The 26,686-nt window shown below is 34.5% G+C and overlaps 1 long non-coding RNA gene across 1 annotated transcript in view; it reads right to left on the reverse strand.

Moving 5' to 3' along the window:
* Nucleotides 1-26,686, reverse strand: part of LOC121674493 — a 37,160-nt gene that overhangs the window by 4,086 nt on the left and 6,388 nt on the right. Inside the window, exons 2-3 of the long non-coding RNA XR_006019641.1 lie at nucleotides 5,286-5,509; nucleotides 4,428-4,877 (exon numbers count right to left, since the gene is read on the reverse strand). This is a non-coding gene — a long non-coding RNA (uncharacterized LOC121674493). The remainder of the gene's footprint in view (nucleotides 1-4,427; nucleotides 4,878-5,285; nucleotides 5,510-26,686) is intronic.

Below are 26,686 nucleotides of genomic sequence, written 5' to 3' on the forward strand. Positions count from 1 at the left end.
TTACAAAGAAATAACTCACACTTTCAGATCAATGGGACTACCCACGCGGGCAATTGCATCCCAGTTGGGAATAAAGCTGCACCATTTATTTCTAACAGTGTAATAGAAGTCATAAACAGTGTTTTTGCTCTCCACAAGATTTGTTTCATTGGAGAAGTTGAAGCCTATAGTGTAAATAGGAATGAGCCATTTCATTGCTCTGAAAACTAAATTATTCTCAGAGCAGAGACAGACCGTATAACGAATTATGAGAACATACTTCCTTTATGCACTGTTTTCTACTGGCAATCTCTAAAACAAAATTTGGGGTACACTTTTTGGTCTTGTACTATTTCATTAAATTTAATGGAATGTTAAAATTTATTCTGTGCATCAGAATCAGTAGAGAGCTTTTTTCCTGTATACCTTGCAAAATTTCACAATGTGAATTTGATGAATTGCAGGCTAATATTAGTAATATGATGAATGGAAAATTTACATGAAAAAATACAGAACTACAGACAGACGGAATTAAAGGAATACTTTTCCTCAATTTTTCTGTAAGAATTACAATGTTACACAAGGCAACTATCATTAAAAATGGAATTTGCTTTCTGACAGTGTAACAAAACCATTTACCACTGCAATAAGGACATATCAATGCTTTCTTGGGCAATTTTATAATTTAATCACAATTATATGATTAAAATGTTATGTGCAGCTGTAGTTATTCAGGTTGATGAGGAATCATTTCCGATGGGAGCCACCTGTATCAAAAGGTGAGTGGATGTTAAGAAGCAAAATGAGCCTAAATGATGGTGAGTGTGTGTGTGATAATTCTTCATTCTTCACATCTATACTCTCACAGACTAGGGGCTGAGAGAGGATAAAGTAATTTTTATAAGTACACAAGGGAATAACAATAAAGAGGTTACAGGAAAAGAAGAATTTGAGTAAATTGGGCTGTGGGTTAAGGAGGAAATTGAATAATTTGCATCTAGGAAAGTGAGTATACACTCTGGGAGAAGAGCAGTGCTTGGTGTCTGCATAGAATTCCAGAATCTGGCAGACAAATGCTGTAATGAGATCAGTACTGTAAGACATACAAGGCTGGAAAGTAGGCTAGAAATCAGAAGAGAAGTTTCAGACCAGCCACTCTAGATGCAATAGGGCAAGGAAATCTAACCAGTTTTAAGATAACACTCTGAAAAAGGGTTATATGAGGGAGCTGTATTGGACTCAAAAATCTCATTATGGTCTAAAGCAGATGCATAAGGTATACAGACCTAAAACTTTGTCCAGGTAAAATCTTTACAGACAAAATACAACGAAAAGGTATTATTAGTCCAGCTACAACACTACTATCACAGTCTAAAATAATGAGGAAATATAGAATTAATAATACCATTTAAACCCTGGTACACAAACCCCATTTCTAGTTCTTTGCCCATTTTCCTTGGAGAGGTGCTCATTCTTTCAGGGATCTGTGTGGGTTGTCCAAGTCCTGAACTCTTCTTGAGCAGCTCCATGGTGGTTCTGGTGCTCCCTTCCTTCTTTGTACGAGGGTCTGCTTCTTCTTTTATTTGCACAATTTTTTAACACTTTCTTCTTCCCTGGTTGCTAGCTTACAGTTTGAAAGTAGAACACTGACTTTCCCAGACTCGACATAAAGGGGTAGTACTTGTTCTACAATAACTACTGAGGTTGGTCAGACCTTTGAGATATGTATAGTGGTCACGGGTTTACATAAAAACAAGTTAAGCGATAACAAGTTGGTCATTAGACAGTTGTTATCACAGCCAAAACAAGGGGAAACCTCTGCAGTCCCAGACAGGACAAGATAAATCCAGAAACTCCATGGTACAGGTTTAGTACAACTACCGTGGTCTAATGGCAAAACCATATTCCTTGCAATAATAAGGGACTGAATTCCCCGCATGAAACAGATGGATGTAGCTTTGTCCTTATGCATGGAGACACATCCAGTTTACTAGCATAAATGAAATAATTTTTAGCTCTTCTTGGTCCATCACCATAATAAAAAAAAAATTAGTTTTCTGGTTATAGCAGGTGGGATTGTCCACTGTCATAAATAATATTAAGACACACACTGAGCAGGCTAATATGCAAGGTTTTTAATCCCTTTGAAGGGACATGCTTCTGTTTGCATCACAAGAATTTCTACACTTCCATCAAAAGTCCATCTAATGACATCCCCTCTTCAACAGTAGACAACACTTTCATGTTTTCAATAAACACTGTACTGTTTCTTTCTCTGTCTGTGTAGATTCAGTCTTTATTTTACAAATACCACAGCCTTTCCCAACACAGGGATGCAGAGGAGAATTCTGCACATTATCTCTAACAAAAGACCTGAAGAATTAGAAAATAAAATGTCTGATAGGCATTGGTTTTGATTCTGCCCCCTAGCAAAGAGTGGTCATATGTGGTGTCTAAAAGCTAAAGAAATACAGAAATCTCATTGTATTCCATTTTCAGATAAAGCCACATCTCAAAATAACGTGTGGCACAGACAGTATCTGAGAAGCGCTTCAAAGCATGCTTCTAAACCTGATTACTTTAAAATTGGATGGCCAGTTTTAGTTGATTCTGCAGAGTTTGTTGCAATTTGGGTAGGAAAATTTTCTCCTTCACATTTTGGAAAGGATTAAAATAAATAGTACGAATTAAAAATAAAAATATTGAATGAACAAAAGGTCATTTACAAATTGGGGATTTTTGTCATTCTCTTATCCATTTCTGAGGCATTCTGTGCCAACATAGAATAAAAAGGAAACAGCATAGGATAAAAACAGGTTTTTTTAGATTCAGATAGTTCAAAATAATTACAGTAAGAAATAGTTAATAGTGCAAATATTTCTGCTAATATGTGTAGGAGTTTTATTATTAGTTTTGAATTCAAAAAGGTTATAATCAACAAATGTAAAATTTTTAATCTAAGGAATCATCCCCAGAATGAATAGTTCCATGTGAGTCAGTCCCCGGAAACATGTCGTACTGTAGTGTTAGGTACATTGTGACCAGCAAATACCAGAGATTGAATCAAAGTGGCAAATATTTTAACTTTTTCAAATGCTGAAAACTGCATTGATGAAGGGTAATAAAAGCATTCTTATTTACTGAGGAGAAAATAATATAAACCTTAGAAAGTTTTGTTCATCCTCAACAAAATATCAAAATATGATGAAGAATAAATGTGGTCTGTTGAAAGATTTAAACAAGAGAAACTGCCTGTCAATATCGTTTGAGAAAAATGTGCTGGGAAAGGGGAGGGTTTGAGGAATTTTTATAATACAGGCTTTTCTAAAGTCACTGTTTAAGAACCTAGTAATGACTAAGAGTAAATGAAAAGAAATATCTAAAGATTTTGAGAATCTTCTGAAAATATGCATGAAAAATGTCAGACCTGAGGAAAAGAGAGGGAAAGAGAAAAAGAGGGAAAAGAAGAATTTACTGGACATTAATTAGGGTTGTAATTTGAACTAATATTCAAAAATTTTGAGATTATCTAATAGTTTTGGAAACTAGTCATTTATTAAACATTTCTTCTTTCTGTGATTCTGTTTTTTCTCACTTTTTTTCTGCTCTGCAGAATTCCTTGAATATGATGAGAAGTCTAGTAACACCAAAGCTTTTATTCTGTTGTAAAGTAACATGGGCAGCACAGAGACCATAAACCAGAATTAAGGATTGATTACAAAATGCTTCTGTAAGCATTACTCAAAGCAAAACATTTTGGTGCTTCTCCAGCTCTGGTAAATGGCTGTGAGAGGGAAAAAAGCAGAATGGATGGCAACACTATGGGAGCACAGTGGACCATCCAGGTCAGCATGAATACAAGCACAGGAATGCCATGGAGATATCAGTTTCCATTGTTTGGCATGATTTACATCCCCACACTGCCATGGTATCTCTGTGACACCCATCAGTAATGCTGGAACACTGAAAAGATCTCCCAAACTGCAGTGAGGAATTTGTTTCTTTTCTTGGAATACATTCTCTGTGGGCAACCTTATTGTTATGATTTCATTTAGTTTCCAGAGATTTATGCTGACTATAAAATGAACCAAATGCCTTTGTGTGTCAGTGTCTGTTACATACTTTATGAGTCTTTATAGAGTGATAGGTATTGCATATTTCAACCAGAGGAAACAAATTAAAATAATCATTAGAATTTGAGACACAAAGATGTAACGTGAACAACTAATTAGCAATTAATTTTTTAATGGATTTTTTCCTAAGTTCTTTTTTTGTACAAAAGAAGTTGCTTTCAGACATTAAAAGTTAAGGACGAAATTTTAATTTAAAAGGAAACTTATTTAGCTAAGGTTTCTGGTTTATTATCTGTTTAAATAAAATGGTACGTTATTTGTTAGAGCCAATCTTTGTGGCTAGGTGAGTCAACAGCCAGAAATTTGCTTACTTACTATGGATAACTGCGAAGAAAACCCTTTTATTTTCTTGCAAGATAGGATTGACCTAAGACAAGGAATGATAAAAATGAGTTAATATAATTGGAAAGAGAAAATGCATTCATTTTGATAACTGAAAATCATTTTGAAAGTGAGAAAAATTATTTAAAAACACTCTGTGAAATTCCAGTGAGGAAAACGGTTCAGATTTCACTTTTTCCCCCATTGTAGACACTTAGTTCGTAGCTCAAAATTCAGCTGTGGTCAGTGATAGACATAATACTATCTCTGAGAGTTGGATAGGTCTCTGTACATTTGCAGCATTCTTTATGTACTTTTAATAGTATCTGCTACTTTAAAATGTAGCCAGTGAAATATATATGTTTTTTATAGAAGAAATGTGAGGATAGGGTTGGTAAAAGAGGCAAAGAAGGCAGCTTGCTGAGTCTCTGGGATGCTAAAGCCCTGAAAGGTAGATTGAAGTACAACAATCTGATGGTGAGATTTATATGTAACAAAGAGATGCAAACTAGAAGGAGCAAAGGAATCACAGAGAGTTCCTTACATCCCATAGGGACATAGCCCATATTTAATTTGCAGACAGGCCAGAGAATGGGAAACTGAGGGAACTTTGAAGTTTCACACTTGCTGGATGCTTTAAAAAGCATAAAACTTAGTAGAGAGCAGATTATGCAGATACTAAGGGTATTAATATGCATATATATACACATATGTTTTCTTTGGTTCTAGTTTGCATGTCTATTTCCACATTATATACATAAATATATATTTATAATGTAATTTGTTTAAGAAAGCTCCATGTGTATAAAAATATATAAATTGATAAATAAATTAAAGGTTTCTGTACTTTACATCAATAACTTCTTCTTTTGTTGTATCTGTGTTAGCTTGAAAAACACCACATATTTGGCTCATCTGATTGCTCATCCTGAATATAGATAATGTTGCAGAGGATCTTCTGTTCTAATGTACTACGTAAATAAGAACTTTTTCTATGCTGGGATGGCAGCAGGAGTGCAACCTCTCTGCAGAAAAACTCCCAATATTTTTTCTGCTGGTGTCAGCTCCTTTAAAACCTATAGGAAACAAAAAGTAACCATTTTCTCAGAGTATCAGGCCAATCTCAAACTACTATTTTCTAAAGTAATGTGCTTCTTATTTTCCAAAATAAAAGTGACATAGTTGTTACTGAGAAAAAAAAAAAAAAAGATCAATAGAGGCAGATATGAAACAGCTATTGTTGAATCAAAAGATTATAATATCTTTCACTGTTCAATAACGGAAGGATATTAAAAAAGGAAATTTCAGGAAGGATGGGCCTTTAGGTGGAGCAGTGCTTCAAACATTCAGATGAAAACACATTTTGAGTTGGCTAAACTCTGCTCATTTAAGTATTGGTTTGTGAATGCAAACTCAGTAGTGTTTGCAATTGTTGCCAAATTAGTTGTGTGCTTAAAACACAAGAAAATTCTGTCTTTGCAGGAGTCAGTATGCAATTGCTGTAAAGAGCAGTAAATAATAAGAGTTAAATTTCATTCCCAGAGAAGTAAATACATGTTTAATAAATTGCTATTAGCAGCAAACAGCCACCCCAGTAGAAATCCTTCTGCTGATATCCCTGAGAGTTCAAGTAGAACTCTCTCAATTAGAGTTGTCACGTTACCACATAATTTTTCTAGTCATACATAAGAGATTTCTAGGAAGACTATCTAGTCTTCTGAGGTTTGCTTTTAATTTTTAAGGGGAAAAAGTCAGGATTAATTCCACAGATTTGCACATGTGCAGCAATTAAAGGTTAAGATCATTACTGTCATTGACACTGTGGAAGCTGGAGTTAAGGATATTAACACTGAGGAAGAAGATTAACATCTTGCTGCTAAATGCTATTTACTTCTGATTTCTTGTTCTTGCTTTACACACTTTGCTTTTTGTTTGAGATGGTGAACTTTACAATCATGATGCATTTAGTCATTGTCAGGACACATTAAGAACTGGCTGCTCCTAGAAGAGAGGGAGCCGAGAATCCAGAGTGATCCCAGGGAATCCAGTGCCCTCACTGGCGGACTGACTGTCCCTCAGGTCTGACCAGAGCGGATAGAGCTGTGGCTATGATGGGGTCTTATCAACAGCTCCAGGCATGGCAAGTGACATACCAGGTCCCATCAATGAGCAGGACACCAGGATAGGGCTGGAGGCTTGGCTGCAGCCAGGGTCTGAGTCCTATGCAGGGGAAAGGGACATAGATGGCACTTAGCCCAGGCACTCCTACTGCATCACTGGGGCAGGGGACCAGCTTGAGCTGAAATGGGGCTCCTAGTGGAGGGGTAGAGGAGGTCTCAGAGGTTTCTGGGCAGGGACAGTAAGGGCTGGTATCTCTCCCAGGGCCCTGACAATACTCCTCAAAGTGATGGGCTCACCTCTTCTTCTATTTAAAATACGAGTTTCCTTCTAACCGCTCCAGGGTGGAGGAAATTTGCCATTCTTATTCCAAAACTAGACAGCATTTGCTATGAGCAGGTCATACAGATAGATAAACTACTGACAGGAGTGGTACAGAGCAGTTGCAGTTACACCCAGGTTCTTCTGTCCTTCCTTTCTTTATTTTTACCTGGACACTTACTCTGAGTGTGAGAAGACCAGACAGTTATGAATAGAAGTTTATGATTTCCAGTTCTTCACCATCACTGAAAATCAGAGCCTGTATTTTGTGACAGAAGTGTCTGTGAATATGTAACATAAATGGGAGTTGAACTGAGCATGAAGAACAAAGGCATCACTGCAGAACCAGGAAGAACCTTGCATTTTGCTTTATGAATTTAAACCTTTTTGCCTACAGAGGTTTAGGTACACAAGAAAATGTTGACATAGGAGTATAATTTGAACTGCACGTAATCCACTGTAGAAGCAGATTACGCCAAATTGTAAATAAAGATACTTGTCCTTGAGAAAGCGTGTTCACATTGGGAATTGTATTGCAAAGCTAATAGTACTGATTTGATACAGTTGAAGTCATTGTTTAGACTACAGCTCAAGCAACTACTTTAGTGAATATCCTGATGTAGAAAAGCCCTTCATGAAGCACAGTTTAGGAATGAAAATAAACAGGACAAAACCAAAATTAAAATAAAGTATATCAGAAATAAACTTGCAGTGATACAGCATAATGGTTGCATAGAGATTTTCTATGTTCTGAGCTGCATTTTCTTTGCCAAGCAGACCAGACAGCACAGCACAGCAGCTGGCAAAGCACTGAGAAACTGGTATGTTAGCTCAGAGCAATATTGTTGTAAGACTTGGTCAGCTTGGACAATGGGTACAATGAAATATAAATTCATAAATATAAGCCCATGTGGACATTTACACTCAGTTGCACCAGGACTATTGCTAGTAGCAGTGAACTCAAGAACACAAGAAGGGGCAGAAAGCCCTATAAATATTTAGAGACACTTGCATGGAAATATCTCCTGCTCTCCTATTCTAAAAGCACAATTTTCTCCCTCACTCATAACCATTCCAGTATATGAAAGACAATGCAAAGGTGACATATCTGTAGTATACTTGCTAGAATATTACCTCTTTTTAGACATGTTTAACATCTATGTGGGGATTATGTAATATTCAGCATTTACACTAAAGAAGCCAGGACTGTAGTATGAAAGTTGAGGGTAGGAAGAAGGTTTCTCTGTTTTCTCCCCTACTTCTCCATGTAGATTTTGAATCCCACTGGATTATATTTGTGGGATTCTCCCCTGATACTGTATACATGACTTGAAAATTAATATACTCTCACACCTTCAAAATGTCATCTAGGTTGCAGAAAGATGACTAAAACAGTTGTAATAATTGTTAGTGTTTTTAAAGATAAAATTGTGAGATAGTAAAACATCAGTGGATGTCTATAAAACACCAGGAAAACATGGGGGAGCAGAAAAGGAGAGGAAGCTTTCTGCTTCTCCACAGTATATTGTGTCACAGAAGACAAAGCTCTCAGATGAACTTTCAAAGGCTGTACCATTACATAAAATTGCAGGGTCTCTGCTAGAAGCTAATTTTGACACCTGCAAATGTTGGTGAGAGGAGACAGACACAAACTAACAAGCACATACATAACTAAGCAAAGTTTTTGTTTGTTTTTATTTTTTTTTTTGGGCTAAACTTTAGAGGACTTTGTACGGTAATATCACTGTAAATCACCAGTAATCAATGGAGTTACTTCAGCATAAAATTGCTGCAAAATCAGAATTGAGAACAAGGTGTTTATAGACCATTAATTTATAAAAAACCAACCATCTCCTCTTTTAGGTGTGAAATGTTTACCTGAAAGCTGTCTGAAATTTTGCCAACTATTTGAGTCATTTAACATACATTTTTTAAAAATACACACCTACAGGATTCAAGTAGTTCTGAGATCTGCACAAGAGAGCTGCACTACTTATGTGAGGGTGGCAGGCTGACATTGATATGGCTCAGGAAGGACTGATCCTTTCAGAAACATCAGTATTTCAAAGTCCCCACCTTAATCACCACACACACATACACCAAAAACCACATTTTCTCCTCTCTGTGCTATTTCCAGACTAAAAAAAATATATGAATTTACCAAAGTGACCCAGAGTAACACCCCAGATGGTTGGGGTCAATACATAGAGAAAAACTGAGTGGGCTTTCTATGTGCACGAACTTAATGAAACTTCATTCTGCATTCACTTCAATTATTTTCACAACAGAAATAAATCAGGCTAAGTTTTGCAGAAAAAAAATTGAGGCCTGCCAACATTCTACTGAAAATTACTTCTTTATGTCTCTAAGGAATCAACTTATATTTTTTGTTCTTAAAGCAACAAATGGAATTGTGTCAAATTGGCAGCTTTCCTAGGTTCATTCTTAATTTTTACTTTGAGATTCTTTCATGTCACAAAAATTTTGGCCTCCCTTCTTAGGGCCTTACATTTACCTGTAAGAACGTATTTTACAAGCATTCTGCAGCGTGGCTTGAGGAACCCTTTTCCCCTTCACGGCCATTGCAAGTGGCAGAGTAAAGAGACTAGTATTGAACCTGTGACCTGAATGATAAAGTCTTATTTTCATAGTAAGTAAAAAAGTTTTAGAGAGACATAGAACAAGGCTTTAAATATTTAGTATTCTTAGGGATCATTCTGAGTGTAATTTTTTATTACAAAGGCTCTTACATATGATTATTCTACACTGATCATAAGTACGAAAAAAGTAATTCATGTCAGACAGAATTATAGAATTCAATGCTTTGTTTAATGTCTAAATAGACACAGTAGGGGAGATGAAAAAAAAATACAGAGAGAGGCAAAATGACTGAATAAAGCAATATGTAAAAAATATATGGAATAGTAAGTCTTAGAATTGCTGAGGTCTTACTGTAATATCCTGCCAAATATTCTTTCAATACAGCTTTAATAATGTGTGCATTTATAGCTCTCTACAGTGGCTCATACTTACTTTCCTATTTACCTCAAGATTCTCTGTAGTTTTCTTACTCAAAGAGCAATGACAACCTTCTACATTGACACAAATTTAAATTTGACCATTTAAAAGTTGACAAAACACCTGCATTTTGTAAAATGAAACATATCCTTTTTATCTATCAAGATTTCTTTTTTCTAAATTTTCAGTAGTAATCCAGATGAGGTAAACAAAGGAAAACCAGAAAATATTTCTTAGTTATATTTTCTACTTAAATGCATGTGTTAATAGCAACAGTATAGTCAAAGGTGATTGAAAAGGTGTGATGGTAAGGGACATGGTTTAATGGCGGACTTAGTAGCGTTAGGTTTATAATTGGACTTAAAGATCTTTTCCAGCTGGAATGACTTTATGAAAATGTCCTAATGTCTTTGAAAAGCTTACTGTTACAAAACAGGTCAATCTAGCTTTCTTTTAATATTTCAGAATTTAATTGTCGAGGGAAATAACATTTTTCAGAACAACTTCTAGAAGAGTAGGTTGTGCCTAGCTTATTGAGAGGATGTGTTTTATATAGCTGGTGAATGACTATAAATTAGGACAAAAGAAAATCTGGACCAGTATTAAAGCTGTGGCAGACAACATGCTGTTGTTACTGTTCCACAGGCTTTTGAAGAAAACTGTACAAATAGTCCTGTGCTTCTAATAAAGTACCAAGTATCAGTTGTTGCATCCATATTCCTGAAGACTAATTGATTTGTGTTTCCTCTTTGTGTTCCTTCATGCCCTGCTCTCACACAATATTGGCCAATAGCAATAGCTCCTTTTGCTGTATTTTTTGAGCAATAGATGTCATAGCTAAAATTTTAAAATTCCTTTAAAGTATAAACAATGCCTGGCCATGACAAGCTAAGATGATTTTGAAGATGACTCCATTTAGTCAGCAACTTGTTGCATCTGGTTTGATTTGTTTAATACCAGCCTCATACAGTCTAGGCTAAGAATGTTTTTTTTCTGGAAGACATCTCAGTGCATACTGCAATACATCAAACAGTTGAATACAGATTTTTATATCTACTGTTAATTCAGATGAGAATTAACAAATTCTTAGATTCCTTATTTCCTTATTGTTTTCTGGGCTACTGAGTTTTTATTTGTTGATAACTGTTGCAGAATTTTACTGTGTATTTCCTCACACTTCTTTTTTTATGTTTTCAGGGTACAAAATTTTCTGTCATCCAAAAGGACTTTTTCTTTTATTACTGCTAAACTAATACTCCTTATAATCTGCTGAAACAAATAAATCAGCTAGGACTATTAATTTTGACAAGTAATTTTTTGCATTATGCTAAATATAATATAAAACTTTTTATGTATGTTTAAGTATTGTGTAAAATTCTTAGATTGCTTTCGTACAAGAGAATGTAGCTTGAGTTGTGAATGAGAACAAGCAGCAGATAATCCTCTGTGTGTGTCTGATGTGGGGAAAGACAGGTGTCTGAACCCAAGCATTTGAGCTCTCAAGAAGGCTGTTGTTTGCTAGCTGAAACCAGAAAGGGTTTGCTGTAAATTGTGACAGTGACTCGTTTAAACCAAAATGGTACCTACTTAAGCAGACATGAGATGGAAGCATTGAATAGGAGATGGAGCAGGATTGTTCTTCTTCACTCAGACTTTTGGCTAGAAGACTGAGGGACTGAAAAAAATGGAGTCCTACAGGTACAACTGATCCTAAGAAGATGCAGAAGATTTGCCTTTGGTGAAGGCACCTTGACTGTCTTTAATCACTTCCCTTCCTTCCATAAGATTTGATATGTCTTTCAGGAAGATTGGTCCATGATCTTACTTGGAATGGATTTGAGGCTGATTGGTCAGCAGTTCCCAGAGTCCATTCTGGCTTTTTAAAAACAGGTGTGATATTTCCTTTTCTTTCCAGTCTCTGGGGACACCACCCAATTGCCACAACTTTTCAAATAAAATAGAGATTGGATGGACAGCAACACTGGCCAGTTCCTTCCGGACCATCTCCTTGGGTCCCATGGGACCACTGGGAATTTTTGAAAAGGAGAGGTGCTAGCAAAAATAAAAGCCAGTGTCAGTCAGATGGACTTCTGTGTTCTGTGATTGCTGATATCATTTCTCATCTTTTTTTCAGATCAAAACACATGCAAGTGTGATTCATCTAGGAAGGAGAATTACTTAAAAAGAGGAAACAAATTGGATTTGAAATTTTATCATTTCAACATGCCTGTTGGAAATAGCTCTTCAAATAAAGAAATAAAGTAATTTACTTTTAAATAAGAATGAATTTTGGACTGCAATTTTTACATTTTCTGAATTTTTTTACCCATAGTTGTCAAATATTTTATGACAGGAAAAATGTTTGAGTTTTTTAAAGAATTTTTCTGGTTTTTCTCTGCACATTTGAAAGCATTTGGATATAACCCTTTTCATTGCATCACTTCCTAGAGTATGACTTAAACTTTTTTCAGATCTTTCCAAAGACTGCTGTCGAAACCTCTAGTCTATCCATTCTACGGCCAGTGAAAAAGTCCTGTAAATATCAACTGTTAAGTAGGAGACCCTTTATAACATATTTAAGGATTTAAAATATCAGTAGGTCTGACTACTTGGAAGAGGAGACTACTGTCTATCAGAAATGGGATTATAAACAAAATAGTCGATTACAAAATTCAAGTTGATTAGGTTGCTTTAATCTTATAACTTTAGCCTAGACATGATCCATTCAATTGAGTCTTTTAGATGCTGTGTATAAATACTTTCTTTTGATATCCAAAAGGATTTTTTTTTGTTCCCTGAGGTTTTATAAAAATACATGGATGAATCACATTTAAATAAAATAATCCTGGGTTTTTTCCAGACTTCATTCACTATTTCTAAAATGATTTTTCTGGCTTTACAGCTTTCTAGTTAATAATAAAATTTATAAAATATGATTAGTAACTCTGGCCCAAAGAAGTAACTATATTAAATACATTGAGCAATATCGTGTGTCCACTGTATCTTTATGAGCTATATCTTTCCACAAGCTTGGCTTTTGAGTTTGAGCCTGATCCTAAAAATCTTTCAGTGGTTTGTGGTATGTCATGCTTCAAGGCTGAATTCTTATTGTTCACACATAAGTGTATTAAGAAGAGGTATAAATTCCTTAGTGACTTTCTGGCTTGCTGATGTTTCTCAGGCTGCAATCTTGTTGCAATTACCCAGGAGAGAATTTCTTGCATAGGAAAACTCTGAAAAATGTAGGTTTTTGTCAGACACTTCTTCACAAGTCAGGGATCTGTGCCTGGATGAGTGTTTGCCACTTCTTAATACTAGGATACACCATTTTTTTTCAGTCACAGAGTTTGGTCAAGTTCCTTTGAAAACAAGAACACTCTACTAATATTAATGGAAACAGCATATAAGGCCCTAGACCGTTTTATCTTGGGACACATCCAAGCTCACCAGCCCCTGTGCTTGGAAGTTATTAATAATGACAGCACAGTAATAACATATCTTAGGAAATGTTACAACTAAAGGAAAAAAATACTATCTGTGTATGATATTTTCTATTATGAAAACTCACACTGTTTTCTTTAGTTGTGGATGTCATGTTAAAAATACCACTTCATTACTGTTCTTCTCAGTGCATCTGAGGCCATAGTTTTCAAATGTAAATATTATACTCATTGAATATAAAATAAGTATCAAAACTAGATTTTTAAAAGACAAACTGTACTTGCATCTGTGCTTGAATTCCCTTTTTCATGCAAAGAAAGTGCAATTAAGTATGTGCCATTGTGAAAAGTATGTGGCAATGTGATTGCAATCATCACAAAGGATGTCTTTTCTGCTTTTTTTTCCCCTCTCTTTTGGGCAGGTACATTTTTTTCAGGATTTTTAGTTGGTTGATTCTTTCTTTTGTTTCTTGAAAAAGAGCAGAATTTCCTTGGTCATAAAATATATTTAGAAAACCTTGTGATCACACTAAAAAGGCAAACATCTATCAATGGAATTATTTCTGATAATGTATAACAATTTGAAATATTTTTTCCCCCTAGAACAGGTTCTGCCTTGACCTTTTTACTTGATCCTTAGAAAAAGGGGGTTTTAAATGAGAAACTACTAAGGAATAAGTACTATAATTCAAATTTCAGCCTTGATTTTTTTTTTTTTTTAATGTTTATACATCTCTCTTTGTTTAGAACAAGACAAGGAATATTTTTTTAAATATTTTATGTTTTGTCTCCATTGAGTGCTCTGTGATGGCTAAAAAATCTACATACCATATAACTTTTTTGTACCATTTGCTTTCCAAATATTAAACTAGTTTTGCAAGGGCTTGTAGATAAAATTCAATGTCACTCTCCACCTTGCAGGAAGTAGTTGCTACAGTCATTCAAGGATATACTATCTGACTACCAGGTCTGATGAAATTTCTTTAAATGTCACATATACTAGATGTCAGCTGTCTCTGGTTCATGTCAGGTAGAACAGAAGTATGAGCTGAAAACTGGCTTTTCTCATTCTAACACAAAATCTTAATGTCTTAGAGTGCTCTTTCAACAGAAGAAACATAAGAAGCCTTTGAAATGCTTGTGTAAGGCTTTGTAACTTGTTTGCTTTCTCTTAGCCTGCTTGTGATCTAAAACTTAGGAGGCCAATATAAAAGTCCTGATCAAAGTTCCTTGTTTTCCCTTGAGGAGAAGTGACAATTCACATAACCGCACCCTACAGCTTTGATGGAGGGAGGATCTTATTTAGGCTATTAACACACAGGTTAATCTTACACCCACTGAGCAACAGGGTGGATAAAATATCTTAGAAGTTATTTTTTTCCTCTTAAGCTGGTGACAAGACAATCATGCTGGCATGAAAAAGGAAACAGGAAGGGAACAGAAACAACCTGGTGTGATGAGAGTAATTGCATGAAGGGAATTAGCAGTGAGAAATAACACCATTTGATTTGATGCTTCAGAAAAAACCTCAGAGAAAAATGAAATTAAGCATGAACATGTAATGCACAAAACAAGAATAAAAAAAGTATAGTCTGGTGTCAGTTTGGCTCACTGAAAGAATGCAGTATTTTTAAGAATCCGTGTTGTTTGTGAATCAGATTGCCAACTCCACAGCTAGCACAGGATACTGAAGTGGATACAGTCCTGTTCTATGTCCTACTCTAAAAAACAAACTACTTTGGCATGGCTACTATGGTATGTACACACATAATAGTTCTATAATACAGACACTTGCTAATGATCTCCTAGTGAGACATAGAGTCCTGAAGCAGATTCTTTCATTGAACAACCATTCTAGTATCTGTCTCCAGTTATCAATCTAGGCTGAAGAATAATTTGTGAAAGCTTTTCTCCTTGATTCCCTATTCACAAGGATTTTTTTTAATCTTTATGAAAGTTCCTGCCTGTTACTTGCCAAAGTAAACATATTTGGAACTGAATTGCAAAGCGTTGCTATTTTTTTCTCTTATCAATTGAGCACTTCTTTATTAATACGAGAGCAACAATTTGTGGTAATTTAAAATCTGCAAATCTCTGTTTACATGCTACATGCATCTCCAGGAGAACAACAAAATTGTTTATTGATGCTATTTAAGCTGGAAATATGTAATGACAAGTGCTATAAATACAAGAAATAATATGTTAATAAAATTATTCAGCATGTGGGTATATAATGATTATACAGTGAAAAATTTTCTTTGCTCTTTTAGAATAAAGGAACTAGAAAAAATGCAATAAAAAAGTAATATTAGAAAGCCTAAAATTGTTTGATAATTATATTATTAAGCAAGTTATCTAAGGTTTCATAGATTTTTTCGTGAGATTAAGGGTCTTAAACTGTGCTGAGAAAACCCCCCAGAAAAAAGTTTTCAAGAAATCGTGTCAAAAAGTATATTCCTTACTCAATCTCTTGCCCTCCTTATGCAAATGTGTTTACACTTGTCCACTGTTAAGCTTAAAACACAGGAAACAAAGCTTAACAATGTAAAAGAATTGATAAATACAATGGATGCGCTCAGAAAAGAGTTCCGTTCTCAATGTTAAAAAGAATACAGTTTGTACACGTAAGAACTTTACAAAACTGGAATTGGTCCCTACTGATACAAATCACTGTTCAACATCTCTTATTGAGCCAACTCCCTAGACTAAGAGTTGTGAAGATATTTCAGCTACTTCAGTAGTTCAGAAAGTTCATTCAATAATAGATCCCTGCTAAGTTTGGGGACATTCCTTTAAATGTACACTCTCAAAACTGAGCCAAGGTGTACAACTGGCTTTTTTTTTTTCTAGGAATAAAAACTCCTGAAAATCTCCTCAGTCAAGTTTTGGTGTTTTCCCCAAAACTTCTTGACTTAATTGAAACTCCTTGGTGTAAAGAATTGGCTGCTACAGTGAAGAAATCCCCTGTAGCCTGGCCCAGTTTTACTGATATTTAATGAACAACATTTAAATGTAATGTAAATGTGTGTATTTTCAATCATTTCAGTAATGCATACGCATACTTCCTCTTGAAGGCTGTGCAAAGTGCTCTGCTTAATGGGGATTTATAATTACCCTTTTGGAGTATTGGTCCATGTCTTATTTTTCAACAGAACATTCCTTAACACCAAAGTTGTTTCATTATAGAATTGGTGTTGTAAATCCATGTAAGGGATGAACAGTCAATGAAAAATAGCTGCTGTGCATTTGCAGCTATTGTTTCAAACAAAATTATAGGGGAATCTGAAGCCAATGGATATCTTTGTATAGCGTCTGCACATTTTTGTTTGAGATCTGACAACTAACTAGCTACCTAAGAGAACCCAATACTATTCTGTAGTCAGCAGCTGTTGAAAAATAGCCATTATGTTCTATCATGTGGGAAATTTGTGTACTTAAGGACAGTTTCCAAGGTAGCTTTCACACAAAAGTCGTTAGCCAGCAAGTCCCCAACCATGGATTTCTGTGATAGAATGCAGCTTTTCTGAAGAAGCCGTTATGCCCTATTGGGCCAATAATTTGCATTTTTACCAGGGTCTAAATAGGTATTTCTCTGACAGACTGGAGCTGTTATGGCTTACTAGGTCAATAACGTATTTTGTAAATACTCCCTAAATAGTAATTTACATAATTTGTATATTTAAAACTCTGTAATTGAGTATCTACACGACAGACCATAATGTCTCCATTAGAACTACTATGATCTATTTTCATGTTGCTTGGGGAAAAAAAAGAGATGAAAAAGAGTAAATTATAATATTAATGAATCCATATACAGATATAAAAAATATTGGAAAATTGAATTCACTAGAGACTTGTATTTTTCAAGATCTTTTCAAGATCTGTTCTCTTTTTCTGTACTGTAATAGCACTGTATATTAATTAACTCTCATTGTCTGTTTTTTGTTGGATGAAAAACACATTCTTTGGTAGGTCAAGGGTCAAGGAACACATGAAAAAGATACTTTTGTCCAATAGACCCATTTTACTTGTTGCTTTGGCTACCATTATGAAATATTTTTTTAAAAAGTTCTCTAAAATAGATGTAGAATTAACCAGCAGACTGTTATGCCTGAGTAGATCTCATCTTTTGCTTTCTTGACAATTTGGCTTCTAATCCATGTTATTATCTAAAATACCTCTACAGTCAGAGAAATGAATGCAGGCATCCTTGAAGGTAGTTCACACTATCTCTTTTGGGCTGTCCCAATAAAGATGATGACTTATTCTCAAGACATATACATAGTTTGTTCTCTCTTTGATTGTAGAATGACCCCAACTGCTACTTTAGAGACGAGACCTACTCTTTAGCCGGCTACCACTAAGTGATATTAAGCCTGTCCTTACAGAAACCCATTAGGTGAACATATGTCCTAATCTTGTATGATTTAGGTCAAGAAGAAAACAATTGGGTAATTTTCACAGGAAATTTCAATACTTTTTCCTCTACTATTACTTGAAAAGTCCTTAGGGCCATATTGCAGTTACCATGAAAACTCTGACATAATATTTTTTTCTATAAATAAATCAAAAACCTTATACAAAACCTTGTTAGCCACTTTTTTCTGCAAAATATTTAAATTTTTATTACTCATTTTAGTTGCATAGAGGAAGAAATTATATATTTAACATTAAATTCCTTTCAAAGATTGAAACAATCTCAAAAGTACATGCTATTTCAAACTGTCACTTTCTCTCTTCAAGCATTTACAAACAGTTCAGTAAAAACTTTGAAGATGTAGGCTGATGTAGATTGGTGACAAGTGTCACGTGGGCTTTTTGGATTTAATAGCTTCTGCCACAAAAAGGAGTTTCAATTCAAATTCAATGGAAGTATAAAATTCAAATTGAACAGTCATTGTAAGTCAGCTAAGCAGTTCAGCATCTGTTTTTTAGCTGATGTATGAGTAATTCAGATTCAAACTAAGGATTCATGGTGTTAATAGTGCTCATGAAAGATAAATCCATTCTCCATGAAGAAGGTCAGCACAAACTCTAATTATCCTTCAATATGAGATTAAGCAAATCTTAAATAAAATATAAATCTTCTTTGGGTTTCCGTATAGACGATAGTTTCACCTTCAAAACTGGGTGGAAAATAAATCCGGAAAGGAATCACAGAATCACAGAATCTATGTTTGTTTGTAGTCACTTTCTCCATATCACTGAAACACATTGGGGCAAATTCTTTCCATCTCTGATTCCTATGTTTCAATGAATAAAAAGATTGAATGCATTTCAGCCATTTCTTCTTTGAGAATGGAAAAGTAATTACAGGTTCATATTGCTCAGGTTCATATTGTATTTTTTGTCCTTTTTATGCATCAAAATAATTACAAAATTAAACTACTGAAAATTAACAATCACAATTATGCAGTGAAAAATTGTATTAGGACATGGCTGTGTCATTGGAGAAACATGCCCAGAGCAGTATTTTCTAGATTTTAGCTACTTTTTGTTTCTATTTTGGCAGAAAAAACCCAGACAATGTCTCATAAAACTGTCCAATTAGAACTTCCCTGGAGTGATAATCCAAAATGAAATATAAAGGTTGGTTAATGCTGAGCTTGCCGGAACTGTCATTGATGATAATAGATATGGGCAGCTCTGTCACATTTGAGGAAATAAGTGATTTTTGGTTCCTTCAGATTTTCTGTGGGAATATGCACTGGTGTGTTATGTGCTAGAATTTCCATTGACTATCTTAAATAGCTTACTTATAAGCTTGAAATCTTGGGAGATAAAGTTTGAACTCAGATTAACAAATAGTGATGTTGGAGGTATGCCAAACAAGAGACAGCTGATTGTGGATCGATCCAGTTAAAGAAGGTGCATTTGCAGATAATGCAAAAATGTTTGATTCCACACTGCTGATAGAGTTTTGTACTATACCAGCTGGCCTGTGATGAGACTCTACTTCTCTTCAACCTGGCCAATGGGTAGGACTGTGTAGAATTTTTTACATGATAAATGAAAATGTTGGGTATCAAATAAAATTAAATAAAAGAAAGCCTATAATTCTGTCCCTTTGATTAAATTATAATATAAAAACTTATATGGATAAGTTTTAGTTTCTTTTTCAGAAACGTGAAGGAACTCTTAGCAATCTGTCTTTTATGAGGTAGATTTATTCACTTGTGCAAATGGAAGTTTTAAGCAGTGTATATATTTCTATATTCCAGTCATCAATTTATTTTCTCTCTTGTGCTTACTTTTACTGAAGCAATCTTCTCTAGATGTCTCAAGAATCTGAAGTATTATCCTATCTTTTGTTTTTCTTCTACCTTCTGCTAACTACCACTTTTGCTGATCACAGTTTTCACCATTAAAGTATCTGGATCTTCTGTTATAGAAATAAATTTCATTATAATGATTAAAATATCTTACACCTTCCATCAAGAAATCTCCTTTTCTCCACTGAACTGGATTTGTTTAAAATACACAGATCAAAGAGATACATCTGATTTTAAAAACATGTGGAAACTTTTGAAAGTCTGTAATATGGAAGGTCTAATACATTCTTTTTAGAGAAAAGTTACAAAAAGTTAATCTCATGTCACCTGGATGCCAGAAAGAGATGCAGCCCAACTATGGGGCAAATTTAATCTTGATGGTTAAAGAATTTATGTATAAATGCACTCCTTCTTAAAATGCTCCACAGAACATTCCTCTGCAGCTGTCATGAGTAGTATTCCTGATCCTAGCAAAGGCAATGAGTAAAACTTATTCTGGCAGCAAAGAGGTCTGCCTGGAAGTTTGCTTGCTTTATTTTGCAGTACTGCCATTTATCTTACAGCAAAGTTCCAGGCTATTTTAAAAGAGTAAGAAAAGAAAAGAAATAAGCCAGTCTTACTTTTCTTAGAATAATTGCATAGTAAGGCCAAAAAATACTTGCAGTTTTGTTACTTTTTATGTACAATCTGTATTTTCATGAGCGAGATTCTTTAGAGAATGGAACATGAAAAGACAAGTGGTGTTACTAAATATACATATATTCATGCTAGCAAAGCAAAGCAAAGTAATCAAAACTCCAGAATTAGTATGCTGCCTAAAATATCTAAAGAAAGGCAATAACTCAGTTAACTCTTCCCTTTAGCAAAAGATCTCCTTTGGCACCTCTCATATGTGAGTATAACTTCTCTCAGCTCTGTATTCTACATCGTCCCAAACAACTTTCCTGAACATTCTTATGTTTTTGTTTGGCACCTGGTGCTGTAAAATAATTTATATTAAATGAAAAAAATACATAATAAAAGTCATTCAAACACCTCAAACCTTTGGGCTTTTTTTGAGTTGTGCTTAAGGAAGCAAAACATCTACTTGTAAATAATTGTACCAAACACAATATTCTTATACTCACCAAGAATTAATACTGCTTCTGAAGACTTAACATCTATCTAGCAGTCACACCATTGTTTTATGTTGGTCTTCAAAGGCTTAGAATTTGCCATAAGCAGCAATTTTGGTGTCTTACAATATGTGACATCAATTTGGGCAATTCATACGCAGCTAGCAAAAAAACCAGATGAGCAACTTATTGTCTTCCAGGGAAAGCGTGGATGGGGATAGTGGGTTGTGGAAGAAGAGAATTGTGAATGAAAGTAAATCAAGTCGGTAATTATGTAGGCTCCTGTATATCATATTTAAACTTCTAACTTAAGCGTGAAGTTCTCATGGCTTGAGTCCAGTAGTATTACACAGATACGATTTTTAACTCCTTATCAGTGTGTAATCATAACTAAGAAATGTTCTTCTACAGCCTTCACTTCAATGCCTCTGGGACGCAGAAATTTGAACAATCACAGTGACACCATATTTAATAGCTATTTTAAATGAGTTTTAAAATTTTCAGTCAAATGAATGCTTCAGCAGTGAATTATTTTTCCAGAACTTATTTTCTTAAGATAACATAATTTATGATAACTCTCTATGAAGAAATAACGTGAGCTTCTAACTTTCCAATGTTGTGCTCAGAATGTCTGAGTCCTTGCTCAGATGCAGTTGCAGAGGAAAGAAATTTCAAACTTAGAAACATCAAATACAAACCTTTATTTGGAACAATACTTCAATTTCTTATTCTTTGGCAGTAGCTTCTTATTGTTATTAAGATAGCCTTTTCCAAAGAGTAACTAAATGGTGGCAGAAAGAAATTCCATATTTATTGCTCCTTACTGTTTTCCTTGTAACTACAGTCTATGAGTTACACAAAAGCTATTCAATTTCCAGGTCTGGAAATTCATTTAAATGCAGTCAGGAATGGAAAAAACATGTCATATCTTTTATTCATGCTGTCTCCTTGTATGACTAGTCCTTGGAAAAAAAGTCACGATGCAAAAAAAAAAATTTAAAAAAATTAATCGGAAAAAGAACATCCAGGACACTTTTGCTTTTAAAAAGTAGAAGTGTGATTCAAAGAGTTCAGTATCGATGCATACTTTACTCTCAAGCATTTGTGATTGTTCATTTCACCCTGAAAGTAGGGACTTTAATAGTGCTCTTTCAAATGACTACAACAGAATTCCTATTTCCTCACAAATTTAGCTTACCAGCATGACTTTTATTTCTTTCCCCTCAGTAATATTGGAGTCCTTTTTTAATTTACATCAATGCCTTTAAATTATCATTCAATAAAGTAACTAATTATTTTATAATGCTCTAGTTTTTCTCATGTTCAAATAGGTGGAGAACAATCCTGCCAAATGGAAAGTGATCACAGTGGTAATGGGTAAAAAGAAATGCATTTTCAAGGTTACCCTATAAATCCTTAGACAAATTTAGGGTGAGGGTTTTTTCAAATATTTTAAGTACGTAGGAATACAAATAAATGCTTTATAAAACACTGAGTAGCTCCTAGCATCTTTTCAATTTAATATCAATTGCTCGTTTTTGCTTTGAACAACTAACAGTTTTCTATATGCCTCTTTAGAGACCTAAAAATTTGGGACACTCATGAAATTTTGGAAATAACAGTCATTACTTAGTAGTCATGGACTCCCAACAAGTCAAAGCTACAACTGCATCTCAGGATGACACAAATGGGCTGGTTGTATAAGTAGGTTTTCGGTATGGTTTAGGGTTTGGACTGTTGTGCATAACTACATTTGGAGTACTTTAAACGCGACACATTTGTATTGCCCAAAATCTTAATTGCACATCTTAGTTGCTATATAAACATGATTTGTAAAAACTTTTTTGGTGTACTTACAGAATTTCCCTCATAAAAGGTGTTTTCCAGAACACGGACTAGTTGTTTTTGGTTCATGTTAACAATTCATGACAAATATGATCCAAAATATCTTATTATACCTATATTCTTGTAATGTTTCTAATTCATTTCAGTGAGCAGAGGCTCTTGGCTATTTATACTGGGGTCAGCTGTCAAGAAATGAAGAAAAATGCAGTCTCTTTGAAGACAGAAATTATTTTTATTGCATTTATGCATACAATTTTTTTCCTAAAAGAGCTGATAGAGAATGCTATTAAGTAAGAATGAATCTTCTGATATACCCAGTTTATTATGAAACTATTTCAGGTTTTTTTCCAACATATGACTGACAGGGGTATTAGCCAACCAATGAGAAATTAAGACAGGTATTGAGATACCAGACTTTGCTTCATTTTCTCAATAATATTTAGGTTAATTTTAATACTATTGCACTTAGTTTATCAAGTTCTTATGGAACCTCTCATCCCCTAAGAGTGGAATATAAGACAGTCTTTTTACTGCTCAGTTTTCACTGAAGTGCCATCAATCAGAAGGTAAGTTTTGAAAGAGAGGAACAGTTTATCTTGACCTCTAAGTGACTAAAGAAATCCCTATGCACTATCAAAGGTTGTCACAAAACTGACATTGACAAAGAGTGCAGTGCCAGCCTCAAAATGTGCTCCCTCTTCAACTGCATATATTTGCATTGATTTTACTGTTTTGCCTACATTGCAATATGCATGTATAGTGAAGTGTGTGCTGAAAAATATGCTTTTCTCTATAGAGTACAAACTCCCAGCAAAGAGCCACATTCTGTACATCTGTATTCTTTGCACTTTAGCCTTTTTTTTTTATCTTGGCCCTCAAGATAATAATAAAATGGTAATTTCATGCCATGTATTTTTCAGTTTACCCAAGCCAGCACTTCATGCTTGCTGCTGCAAGAGTTCCTTCAAGCAGCAGTGAAAGATCATGCTGCACTGCTGTAAGCATAGCATAGATAAACATCCCATGCTGATAGAATATACCACCTAAGGGACAGCAGAAAGACAAACAAAACCAAATTAACTGAAATCAAGGACTAGATCAGAGAATCTTTTGGTGAAATTATATGGTTTATATTATACATGGGTCCTAACAGACCCTCTGGGCATGAACTCTAAATTTATGAGAAGGATACAAAATGTCAGCAGAGAACAAGGTAATAGATTTATGACATTAGGAACATAAACTGAGTTTTTTTGAAGGAAATAATCACTGATGTTTTACAGTTCTGCTCTCCACAGTGGCTTTTGATAGGCAGTTTTTTATTAAAAAAAGGGTGGGAAAAAAATTCTTTATTTCAAGTTTATTTTGTCCTTTTTTACTCTTCCAACCTCTTTTCCATATCTCTTTCCATCAACTTAAATAAATCAGATATTCTAATTTACCCTCCCCTTCTGTTAACCATTTATATACAGACAGAGCACTATTCAAAAGGATGCTTTAATATGGGAATGCTCAGACACTTTCCAGTTCTTCTGACACCTTCTTTATTCCTCTTCTTTTCTTTCTCTCTCTCTACTTCGGCAGGAAAGCTTTCATATGAGTCTACAGTAAAATATAGATTAGAAACTTTGCTGGGAAGGATGTTATTGTCCTTATTTAATTTATTTTCTTGGTATTTATTAATAAAATTCTTCAAATAAATGGGAAGGAAAAAGCTCTCAAAACTTTCACTGATAAGTAGGCAAAGAATAGCCTTAAGAACAGCCTTATCAGCTTTGGTGTGTATATTGGTCACAGCAATGCAGTTTATGCCCAAATATAAATTTTTCAGGTTAAATTCTACATTTTTCCTTAGCTCGATTTGGTGTTTTGTTTTTTTCCTCTATTTATCAATTCACTCATCTTTTTTCTCCCTTATTCTTACTTTAGAAGGAATAACAGCAATAATACCAAAAGGAACATCTTACAATTTTTGTGGCAGAGATATGTAGTGATTGCTAGACATGGGTTTCCATGAAGGCTGTGCTCCTAGAGGAATGAAATTTCTCCTGATTTTGAAAGATCTGACCAATAGCTTGTGAAAGGACTAAACTTTATTTACATCTAGATTGTGAAAAATCACATCTGCTAAAAAAATTACCACAACTTTGTTCTTGGTTTTTGTATGCCACAGTAAGCTTTCATGTTGTTGCCATACTAGAAGATGACTCTATAACACATGGCAAATAGCTACCTCTATGTTATATTCTGCAGGTTTATAAAGTTTTAATGATACAATTTATGAGCACTACCACTGACAACCCACAAAGCAATATCTTCAGGAAAGTCACTCTTCTGCCTGACCACAAACACTTGCTTGATTTTAGTTCTAGAATTCATACCCCTAAAATTCAGGGTATGCATTACCATAAATCAAGTTTTAAAATAACCATCACCTTTTCACAGATTCCCTTTAGTGTGCAAGTCTTAAAATAAAATGTTTCATTTTCTTTTTAATACTATAAATGGTACTAAGTCTTTATAACATACTCTCACCATCTAGTTGTGTGCTAGGTAGCAATACATCACAGGAATGATGATGTTCTGATAATATATTACACTAATATATCATTGGTGTGACAATACTCTATGATGGATGAGTAATACATCTTCCAGACAAAGACGTCAAATACAGATCTGCTTGGAAAAGGAACAACTCCCTTCCCTGTGTGTTATTCTAACTTTATTATCTCAAAACTTTATAAAATGCTCTTAAAATTCTACTCAAATTATTCATTTGGGCAGCCAACACATTCCCACATAGACAGGGAGGTTTGTCACAGATCTGAGATCTGTTGATTCGACAGAACTTTTCTTCACTTTCAGTGTGAGAGATGATAGAAAGTAGCTTCCTTTACATGCAACATATGGTGTTGCATAAGGTAATGAATGTCACCATATAGAAGCTCATTACTAGATTAGAAAAAGAACTCACTCTTTAGACAGTCTGTAATTGCTATTGCTCTTATTCATCCTCCTCAACTCAATTTTTCTCTTCTTTATGATAAATAGAATTGAAACAGTGTTTTCCTATAAGAAAACAGACATGGAAGTAATTTTACCTTTGGTTTGTCTCTTCTGTTTAATTTCATTGCAAGAGATATGATTTAACTGAGACAATCTACATCTTTTTAATGTAATTCCTGTACATTTAATTTCTAGACTACCATAACTACATGTCTGTTGAAAGATACACCTTTGCTCTTTTTTAACTTTGGTACGGAATTAGGAGTTTGTACAAAATGAGGTTATACAGTTACACCAGAAAACGTTCTGTCATTAGATTTTAAGCCAGCAACATGACTAATAGTAAACCTTACTTCTGCTAAAAAAAATGGTGACATATAAACTTTGGAAACCTTGGGTTTACTGTAGGCTGTAGTATTAATAAAGAAAACACTTATGAAAGGCCCAAACTTTCTCCTCTTGTTAGTCCAGCAACATCAGTGAGAAAAACAGCGTAAATTAGTTGTATCAGACATTAAATAATATTATATGAACAAATATTTTGAAGGAAAGATTAATTTGTGCCTAGTTATAGTCCTCAGTGAGTCTTTAGTCCATTTGGTTCCAATTCCTAATTCTGCTATGTATTGCTTCCTTTGTAGTCTTACTCAAACACGATTTTAATAAGGGACTCAGATAGAGTAATGATGGCCATGATAAAATAAAAAAAAAAAAATTATATTAAATAAGACAACCAGGATATCTAAGTAACTTCTTTGTGAATCTAGCTAATATGGGACCAAGAGCCATAGGAGACTCTGTAGAGTCAAGTAGGAGGCAGCAGCAAGGAGAGAACATAGAGGAATACCTAGATTACTTGCATTCCCTATCTTAACAACACAATTTTCTCCTCATTATGATAATCTCCTCTTAATTTCTCAGAAGTACGGTTGTTGTGGTTGTTATCAGTGTGAAGTAGACATATAAGATTCAATATATAAGAATAAAATGTGATTATGGTATATCTGAGAAAGAAAATAGTAGTGGCTGTAGAAAATAGGAATTGTTTATTATGTTCTTTGTGTCCATTAATGGACACAAATAATGCCCATTATGTGATTGTCAGGATACTCGCTCTT

The sequence above is a fragment of the Corvus kubaryi genome, unplaced genomic scaffold (assembly GCF_017639235.1).
Source record: "Corvus kubaryi isolate FWS band 111438036 unplaced genomic scaffold, C.kubaryi_AGA036_p1.0 68, whole genome shotgun sequence".
Taxonomy (NCBI): domain Eukaryota; kingdom Metazoa; phylum Chordata; class Aves; order Passeriformes; family Corvidae; genus Corvus; species Corvus kubaryi.